Here is a 9,899-nt window from a genome sequence, read left to right as displayed (position 1 = left end):
GCGGCCCCTAGCGGCCGGGGAAGGAAGCGCAGCCCAGCCGGGCTCCCCTTCCAGCTGGTGCCTAACTAGGAATCCGCCTCCACTTAAACGCCCGCCTGCTGCTCAGGCTGGAACCCGGCGGCTTCCGGGATTCTCGCTTTCCTCCACTCCCCCGCTTTCTCCTGAGCGCCTACTATGTTCCAGGATCGGTCCTAGGCTCCGGGTAGACAGCAGTGAACAAGAAACAAACATCCCTGTACTGGGGAGTTGGTATTCTAGTGAGGGAGACAGATAAATGAATGAAAACGAAACTAGGTCAGGATATGCTGTGGGGACCAGGAGTTCGAGACCAGCCTGGACAACATAGTGAGACCACCCCCCCCCCCATCTCTGGGACTGGAGAGAGATAAAGGGGAGAGGAGATCAAGGGAGTGAGGAGGGTAGGGGTGTTTGCAGTTTTCTTTTTTTCTTTTTTTTGAGACAGAGTCTTGCTCTGTCGCCCAGACTGGAGTGCAGAGGTGTGATCTCGGCTCACTGCAACCTCCACCTCCCGGGTTCAAGCGACTCTTGTGCCTCAGCCTCCTAAGTAGACGGGATTACAGGCATGCGCCACCACACCCAGCTAATTTTTGTGTTTTGCATTTTCTTTTCTTTTTTTTTTTTTTTTTTTTGAGACGGAGTCTCGCTCTGCCGCTCATGCTGGAGTGCAGTGGCGTGATCTCTGCTCACTGCAAGCTCCGCCTCCCGGGTTCACGCCATTCTCCTGCCTCAGCCTCCCTAGTAGCTGGGACTACAGGCACACACCACCACGCCTGGCTAATTTTTTGTATTTTTAGTAGAGACGGGGTTTCACCGTGTTAGCCAGCATGGTCTCGAGCTCCTGACCTCGTGATCTGCCCGCCTCGGCCTCCCAAAGTGCTGGGATTACAGGCGTGAGCCACCGCGCCCCGTCCTGTGTTTTGCATTTTCAATAGAGTGGTCAGGAGGTAACATGAGCAGAGTTCAAGGAGGGTGCAAAGTAAGGGGTCCTGTTGACTCTGCCCCTAAGACATGCCCAAAACCTAACGTTTTCCCCCAGCATCCTGTTCTGGGCCTCCATCACCTGCCTGTCACCTGGATGACAGTGGTGATCACCTCGCGAATCTCCTGGCTCCCTCTCAAATTGACTATATAATTTATTTATTTATTTATTTATTTATTTAGAGACCAGGTCTTGCTATGCTGCCCAGGCTGGTCTCGAACTCCTGGACTCAAACGATCCTCCCGCCTCGACCTCCCAAAGTGCTGGGATTACAGGCATGAGTCACTGCGCCCGGCTGACCTGTATAATTAAAAAATAATAATAATCTATATATAATATATAAATTATATACAATATATTATAATATATAGTATATACTATATAGTATATACTATATAGTATATACTATATATTATAATATATATTATAATATATTGTATATAATATATACAATATATAATAATAATCAATAAATTTTTTATATATATATATTTGAAGAGATAGGGGTATCGCTCGGTCACCCAGGCTGGAGTGCAGTGTTGCAGTCACAGCTCACTGCAGTCTCTAACTCCCAGGCTCAAGTGATCCTCCCACTTCAGCCTCCTAGGTAGCTGGGATTACAAGAGCACACCAGCATTCCTAGCATTTTCTTTCCTTCCTTCCTTCCTCCCTTCTTATCTTCCTTCCTTCTTTTTTTTCTTTTTTTTTTGGCATCTCACTCTATTGCCCAGGCTGGACTGCAGTGGTGCGATCTCAGCTCACTGCAAACTCTGCCCCTGGGTTCAAGTGATTCTCCTGCCTCAGCCTCTGGAGTAGCTGGGACTACGGGCATGTGCCACCACGCCCAACTTTTTTTGTATTTTTAGTAGAGATGGGGTTCTCCATGTTGGCCAGGCTGGTCTCAAACTCCTGGCCTCAAGTGATTTGCCAGCCTCTACCTCCCAAAGTGCTGGGATTACAGGGGTAAGACACCGTGCCCCGGCCCCTAGCATTTTTTTTTTTTTTTTTGAGGCAGACTCTCACTCTGTTGCCCAGGTTGGAGTGCAGTGGCACAATCTCGGCTCACTGCAACCTCTGCCTCCTGGGTTCAAGCGATTCTCCTGCCTCAGCCTCCTGAGTAGCTGGGATTGCAGGCGCCCGCCACTACGCCCAGCTAATTTTTATAGTTTTAGTGGAGACGGTGTTTCACCATCTTGGCCAAGCTGGTCTTGAACTCCTGACCTTGTGATCCACCTGCCTCAGCCTCCCAAAGTACTGGGATTACAGGCGTGAGCCACCGCGCCTGCCGGCCAGCATTTTTAATTGAGCTGAAATTCCCACAACAAAAAATTAACCACCAACCATTTTAAGGTGGACGATGTCGTGTCATGTCATAGTACATTCATCATGTCTAGTTCCAAGACATTTTTCATCATCCCCTAAAGAAAACTCATACCTGTTAGCAGTCACTCCCCATTCCCTGCCTCATATAGTAATTCTGTGTTATTGAGGGAGCACTCATATAATCTTTTATTTATTTATTTATTTTTATATATTGATTTGTTTTTTTGAGACAGAGTCTCGCTCTGTCGCCCAGGTTGGAGTGCAGTGACATGATCTTGGCTCACTGAAAGCTCTGCCTCCCCGGTTCACGCTACTCTCCTGCCTCAGCCTCCCGAGTAGCTGGGACTACAGGTGCCCGCCACCACGCCCAGCTAATTTTTTGTATTTTTAGTAGAGATGGGGTTTCACTGTGTTAGCCAGGATGGTTTTGATCTCCTGACCTCGTGATCCACCAGCCTCGGCCTCCCAAAGTGCTGGGATTACAGGCGTGAGCCACCGTGCCTGGCCTATTTTATTTATTTTTATTTTAACATTTTGTTTTAGAGACAGGGTTGGGGGGTTTTAGAGAGGATAGGTTGGGGGCGGGGAATAATTCCAACTGTGGTCTTTTTCTTTTCTCACCCTGTTGCCCAGGCTGGAGCGCAGTGGCTATTCACAGACGTGATTCCACTACTGATCAACACAGGAGTTTTGACCTGCTCTGTTTCCAACCTGGGCCAGTTGACTCTTCCTTAGGCAACCTGGTGGTCCCCTGCTCTTGGGGGGTCACCACATTGATGCCGATGGTCATGGCACACACCACCTCCCAGAAGTCCTAGGCTCAAGCCTGTGTGCGTGAATCCTCCTGCCTCAGCTAGGATACAGGATCACACCACCAAGCCCAGCCCTATAATCTTTTAAACATCCAAATAAGATCATGCCACCCACTTCTGAAAGCCCTCTTGGGGTTCCTAGTATCACTGGGAATATAATCTAGACCCTCTCCTGGCCTCCCACCATGCTAGCCTAGCCCTGGTGCCTTTCAAATAGTCCTGCCTAGCTAGGCGCAGTGGCTCACACCTGTAATGCTAGCATTTTGGGAGACCGAGGCGGGAGGATCGCTTGAGCCTGGGAGTTTGAGAACAGTCTGGGCAACATTGTGAAACCCTGTCTCTACAAAAATACAAAATTAGCCAGGCATGGTGGTGTATGCCTGTCGTCCCAGCTACTCAGGAGGCTGAGGCAGGAGACTTGCTTGAACATAGGAAACAGAGGTTGCAGTGAGCTGAGATTGAGTCACTACACTCCAGCCTGGACAACAGAGTGAGAAAAGAAAAAGACCACAGTTGGAATTATTCCCCGCCCCCACCCTATCCTCCCAGCCCAAATCTGGGACCCGGCTCAGAACCTAACTTTTTTTTTTTTTTTTTTTTTTTTTTTAGACTGAGTCTTGCTCTGTCTCCAGGCTGGATTGCAGTGGTGCGATCTCGGCTCACCACAACCTCCAGCTCCGGGATTCAAGCGATTCTCCTGCCTCAGCCTCCCAAGTAGCTGGGATTACAGGCATGCGCCACCATGCCTGGCTAATTTTGTATTTTTAGTACAGACCGGGTTTCTCCATGTTTGTCAGGCTGGTCTCGAACTCCCAACCTCAGGTGATCTGCCCACCTCAGCCTCCCAAAGTAATGGGATTACAGACGTGAGCCACTGCGCCCGGCCTATAACTACATTTTTTAACTACTTGGGCATGTTCTGGAGCCTTCGTTGCCCCTTCTATAAGATGGGGAGAAAGTCCCCCACCCACAGAGTTACCATAAAGTATAAATGAGAGAATTCGTGTTCATTTGAGCCATTTCTCGGCCAGCCTGAACCTCTCCCCGGGCACCAACTTCATGCCTCCACTTGGACATATCAAACCAAAGGCTTGGATCTAACCTACAAAACTGCCCCCTCTCCATCCTCTCCATCCTTCCAGGGGCTCACTCAGCTCACAAATTTTGACTTACCTCTTTCCCTCGTATCCCACTTCCAATCCATCTGCTCCACCTTCAAAATATACCCCCTGAGGATGGGCGCGGTGGCTCACGCCTGTAATCCCAGCATTTTGGGAGACTGAGGTGGGCAGATCACCTGAGGATGGGAGTTCAAGACCAGCCTGACCAACACGGAGAAACCCCGTCTCTACTAAAAATACAAAATTAGCCAGGCGTGGTGGTGTGTGCCTGTAATCCCAGCTACTCCGGAGGCTGAGGCAGGATAATGGCTTGAACCCCGGAGGTGGAGGTTGTGGTAAGCTGAGATCACACCATTGCACTCCAGCCTGGGCAACTGCGTCTCAAAAAAACAAAACAAAACAAAACAAAAAACAAACAACAAAAAAACCTGGCCGGGTGCAGTGGCTCATTTCTGTAATCCCAGCACTTTGGGAGGCTGAGGCGGGCAGATCATTTGAGGTCAGGAGTTCAAGACCAGCCTGGCCAACATGGTGAAACCGTTTCTACTGAAAAAAAAAAAAATCAAAAATTAGCCTGGCATGGAGGCGCATGCCTGTAATCCCAGCTACTTGGGAGGCTGAGGTAGGAGAATCAATTGAATCTGGGAGGCAGAAGTTGCAGTGAGTCGAGATCATGCTACTGCACTCCAGCCTGGATGACAGAGTGGGACTCCATCTCAAAAAAAAAAAAAAAAAAAAAAAGAACACAGTTGGAATTACTCCCTGCCCCCAACCTATCCTCCTAGCCCAATTCTGGGACCTCTTTATCTTGCCCTCCACTTGGCTTGGCAGTGAGGGTGGAACTGAATGGAGCTCAGAAATCGCCCAAGGTTGGCCGGCCACCATGGCTCACACCTGTAATCCCAGCCCTCTGGGAGACTTAGGAAGGAGGATCATTTGAGCCCGGGAGTTTGAGACCAGTCTGGGCAACATAGCAAGCTATGAAAAAAAAAAAAATACAAAAATTAGCTGGGTGTGGTGGCTCGTGCAGTGAGCTGCAGTGAGCTATGATTTCATCACTGCACTCCAACCTGGGTGACAGAAAGAGACCCTGTCTCTAAAAATAAATAAAGAGGGCAGCGCGGTGGCTCACGCCTGTAATCCTAACATTTTGGGAGGCCGAGGTGGGCGGATCACTTGAGGTCAGGAGTTCGAGACCAGCCTAGCCAACATGGTGAAACCCTGCCCCTACTAAAAATACAAAAATTAGCCGGAAATCACTTGAACCCGGGAGAGGGAGGTTGCAGTGAGCAGAGATCGTGCCACTGCACTCCATCCTGGGCAACAGAGCGAGACTCCTCAAAGTAAATAAATAAATACAAATATAAATAAATAAATACAAATATAAATAAATAAATAAAAGAAGTTGCCTAAGATGGGGGTACAGGGAGCCTCTGGAAAGGCCAGGGACACACAAAACTTCACCCACACCTCAAGGCTTGGATAGGTCCATCCTCCACTCCCTGGCACCTGCTGACTTTCCAGGGCTCATTCCATCACACATTCTGAGTCCATCTTCTCCATGATGAAGGGAGCGCCCAGAGAAGGCTCCCTGCCTTGTTCCCTGTGCACTGGAGGCGCATTCTCAATGCATCACACTGCACCTGACAGGTAAGGGCATATAAGGTGCGTGCTGTGTGTTTGAGGCGTAAATGGAAGGAATGAATACGTGCACCGAGCAGTGAAATGAACAGCAGGGTTGTGCATCCTATACCGAGTGGGCTCTAGGAAAACACGGGCTGGGGGCGCCTGGTGGACAGTGGCTGTCTGGCGTTGCCGTGACCTGTCCAGGAGCCTGAGGCAGGGCACCCGGGAACGAGGGCGCTGGGCCTGAGGCAAAGGGAAGCTGAGCACTGGGGTGAAGCAGAGCCTTCAGGACTGTGAGGCTGGGGGCCCAACCGAGGCAGTGGGCGCAATACATGGAAGGCACAGAGAGGGGACAGACAAGGCACAGGCGAGCCCAGCTGTGTCTGACGCTGGGATGCTGGAGGTGCTAGGCGTACAAAATGTGGAGTCCCAGATACGCAGGAGAGCACAGGGTGCCCTAGGCATAGGGCACCCTGGGCGTGCGGGTTCTCTAGCACAGAGTGCGCAGAAGATGGGACGTCCAGGTGCAGGGTTCATAGAACATGGGGTACTCGAGGCGTGTGGCACCGTGGGCGTGGAGGTCCCGTGGGACGGAATACACAGAGCGTGGGGTGTCTCAGGAGCGGGGCTCATGGGGAGCCCAAGGCGCAAGGTGGGAGGCTGGAAGCGAGGAGCGCCCTGGGAGCAGGGTGTCCGAAGCGCGGGTACCGACCTGGGCAGCGCGGGGCACGCGGCGCGCGGGCGAGTCTGCGTGCGCGCGCGGACGCCTTGGTTCCCGGAGCCCGGTTGCTGGCGCGGCCTCCACTGCGGCTGCGCAGCCGAAGGTCTGAGGGGCGCCAGGGCTCTTTACGCGGCCCCCAGCCTCTCCGCACTCTTTGCCTCCTGAGCACGCCGCTCACAAGTCCAGGAGACATGGATCAGATGGAGGCTGGAGAGCCGATCCCAGCTGGGACCAGTGGGGTTTAGAGGGTCTAGAAAGGGGCGAGGGGCGGGGGTGAGGGGGTTCCGGCTGGGGTTTTGCAAACTGAGCTGAGGGTGCCTTAAAGAATGTCGTTGCTTTCCCTCATATAAGTAAAGGCCACTCCTTCTCGTAGCCTCTGGAGAATGCAAGTTAGAACCACCTCCTAGGCTAGCTCTGTAGGGGGAAGTGGGTGGGCTGCTCAGGGCTGGAGGGTGGGGTGGGGACAAAGGCCTGGAGCAGGAGAACAAGGAGGTGACCAGCTTTTCCTGAGCGTCAAGTTCTGTTCCCTTTTCGGTACTGCTGGGTTTATAGAAAGCTGGCTGCCTGGAGTGCCCTCCATCTCAAAGCCTTCATGGGTCTTACTTGGTGCTGTCAATATCTCAAACTGGGAAATTGAGGCGTAGAGAGATGGGATGCCCTCCTCCATACCCAGTGGATCTGCAGTCAACCACAGATGGATGGGATCCGTCTTGCACTCACCAAATCCTACTTTATACCCCTTTGGTCCCCCAGATCCCGGTGTCCAACCTGGCCACCCAGATTCAAGGCTGGACAGCTTTGCAGCCATGAAATCCTGGGCATGAAGGAGGAACGAAAGTGACCCATCCCTCCATTTTGAAGTTCTCTGGGGCCAGATTTGCCTAGGTTCTGGCTTTCAAGAATCCCTTCCCCGTCGTGAAAAGACAGCTGTCCGTAGAAGGCGGTGGAGGGTGACAGGCTGCCACAGCAGTGGTGCGTGGTCACCCGGGCAGCCTGGAAGTCTGGTGTCCCTGCACTTCCTCCAGTTTAGCCACAGGGACGTGCTTCTAGGAAGGGATTCTTAGAGGCCAAGTTAATTCCCGTGCAGATATTCAATTCAGGCTTTCTTAGATACTCATTTTTCCCATCCAGATATGCCTCAAGTTTTGTGGATTTACCACTCCTACTCAGGAACCCTTTTCCCTTTCCTCATTCATTCTGCAAAGCGCATGGTTAGCAACGCACTCTCTTCCCTGGACATATAGGGAATGGGGGTTTCCCCCATCCCCATCCTCAGCCCGTCCCCCTCTTCTACAACTCAGATCAGGGTTTGTCTGCCCTGCTGCTAAGATGCAGCCCAACTTTGAACTCTGAGCTGTCTGCTTTAACATTTGGGCCTCACTTGAATGGATTCCCTTCCCTGAGGATTCCAAGCCCTCCCCAGCCATCAGTCTTCCCGTCTTTCATAAAATGGAGCCAGCAGCCCCGCTTCAGGGACTCCCCCCTCCCCCCTGTTCCCTCCACTCCAGGATTCTTCCCACTTCCATTTCCCTCCAGCCCCCACCCTGCACAAAGTTGCCTGTTCTGCCGAAGTGCCTATTTTTGGCTTGGGGCCCAGTTTTATAGCCCCAGCTATAGGTCTTGGCAGTCATAACTTTCGCTCTCCAGAGAGCCAAGCCGGGTCCAACAGCCTTCCCCACCCCAGAGAGGGGGTGCGGGGGCTCCCTCTGCAGCCTCAACCCGAAACCTGCCCCTCGCCTCTCTTGGTCTGATGCCTGGGAACCCAAGCCTGCTTCTTGCCCTACTTCTTAGAGTCCACCAGCTGCAATGGAGTTGTTAGGTGTTCAAAATCCATGCCGGGTTTTTACTCTTTCAGATAACATAAAATTCAATTTTTCCCCTCGCACCCCCTCCCCAAAAGCAAGACTTTGAGGCGTTTACAGGTACAAACCTCCCCCTAACGCTTCCCTCCGCCCCTGCTGCCCGGTCAGCTCCAAGCCCCTGTCCCGGTGGCCCAGGATCTTCTGCTGAGGGTCTCATCCCGTCCCGCGCTCCAGTCCTGGCTTTGCGTGCCTCCCTCGCCTTTTATTGTAGGTCTGGTCTCCCAGGGTAGCGGCCTCATCGCATTCCCTTCGCAGCGCCCCTAGATCCAGAAACCGCTTTTACTTGTCCGCTCCGGTGCAGCCAGCGCGCCGAATCCCTTCGTACCCGAGTCCAGCCCTCCTTTTGCCCCTCCCCCTTGCACGTCGCTGCCAGGAAGATGAGGGCAGCCCAAGTCGCCTCAGCCACTAAGCATCTCCCTTCCAGAACCCCCTACCATGCGAACCCAGGTCCCGGGAATTCCGGGCCGGGTCTTGCTTGTTTCCACTGCGTTAGGCCTGACGCATTACTCCGTCTCCCGAGAAAGAATCCGGCCCGAAATTTGCGTGCCCCGGGTGCATTTGGCCATGTCGCATCTACCCCCCAACCCCCCGCTCCAACACCGTTCCTCCCATCTTTATCTAATCCAACTCGGGTTTTGCACAACCCTTCCAGATCTCCCCATTTGCGCCCTCCTTCCCCGGGCTCGGCGCCTTTCCTTTTACTTCACTGGAAAATCCGCTCCGGGTCTTCCTTACGCCTGTCTCCCTTCCCCCACTCCCCGCTCCAACGCGGGGCTCCAGCACGTCGCTTTCCCTCACCCTGCTTTTCCAGGGAGGACGCGAGAGGAGGCGAAAGGAAGGAAAGTCCAGCCCGGGTTTTCGGGCCGGCTCCTGGGGCGCTCAAGCGGGTTGCGGCGGCCAGTCCCGGGCGGCGACTCCGGGCCGGGTTTTGCGCGCGCCCACCGCCCCCCTCCCGGAGCGGGTGCGCCGGGGAGCGGGGCGAGCAGGCGGCTTGTCATTGCTGGTGCCCGGCGCCGGCTCGGTCCGCGCGTCCTGCGGTGCCCACGGGCCCGGCCCGGCGCCCCCCCTCCGGCCGCACCGGGGGCGCGACGCCGCGGCACCCGCCTCCAGCCGCGCCGCCCCCCTCCGCCAGCTCCGCGCCGCCCGCCCCCAACCCGAGCTCCCCGCGGCCACTGCGGGGAGCCCGAGCCGTCGGCGCGGGAGCTGTCGGCGCTGCGGTGCCCCCGCCCCGCCGTCTGCCGAGGAGGCCCCGGCTGATGGGGCCGCGCGGGCCCCGGAGCGGCGCCGCCGGGCGGCGGGGGCCTGCAGGGGCGCCCCGGCTGCCCCGTTAACCCCTCGTCCACCGCCGGCGTCGGAGGGGGCTGGGAAGTCGCCTGGGCGCACACGTGCCGCCTCCGTCGGGGCCGCGGAGCTGCGGGGGAGATGCGGGCCGCT

The sequence above is a fragment of the Pan troglodytes genome, chromosome 20, assembly GCF_028858775.2.
Source record: "Pan troglodytes isolate AG18354 chromosome 20, NHGRI_mPanTro3-v2.0_pri, whole genome shotgun sequence".
Lineage (NCBI taxonomy): Eukaryota > Metazoa > Chordata > Mammalia > Primates > Hominidae > Pan > Pan troglodytes.
The sequence above is the reverse complement of the archived record's forward strand: the minus strand, read 5'-3'. Positions refer to the sequence as shown.